This window comes from Echinops telfairi, unplaced genomic scaffold (assembly GCF_000313985.2).
Source record: "Echinops telfairi isolate 266 unplaced genomic scaffold, ASM31398v2 ScPeMD7_7465;HRSCAF=8503, whole genome shotgun sequence".
NCBI classification, from domain to species: domain Eukaryota; kingdom Metazoa; phylum Chordata; class Mammalia; order Afrosoricida; family Tenrecidae; genus Echinops; species Echinops telfairi.
Window position 1 is genome coordinate 2,872,838 of NW_022111365.1, and position 248 is coordinate 2,873,085.

The window sequence follows — 248 nt, forward strand, 5'->3', positions numbered from 1 at the left end:
ACTGTGATAAGAATTATACAAGTCCCCAATAAAATGATTTAAAAAAAACAATGAGTATGAGAAAAATAGATTCTGAAACTGATGGTGGTAATGTTTAATCATTAAATTGTATGATATGTAGAATCTATGCCAATAAAACTTTGAGTCCATCTCGATTTTCTCATTGATGATCCTGATATCTCTTGGGTTGACATTTAGTTCTTGAATCCATCTAAAATTAGTTTTTGTGCAAGGGGAAAACTACAGAT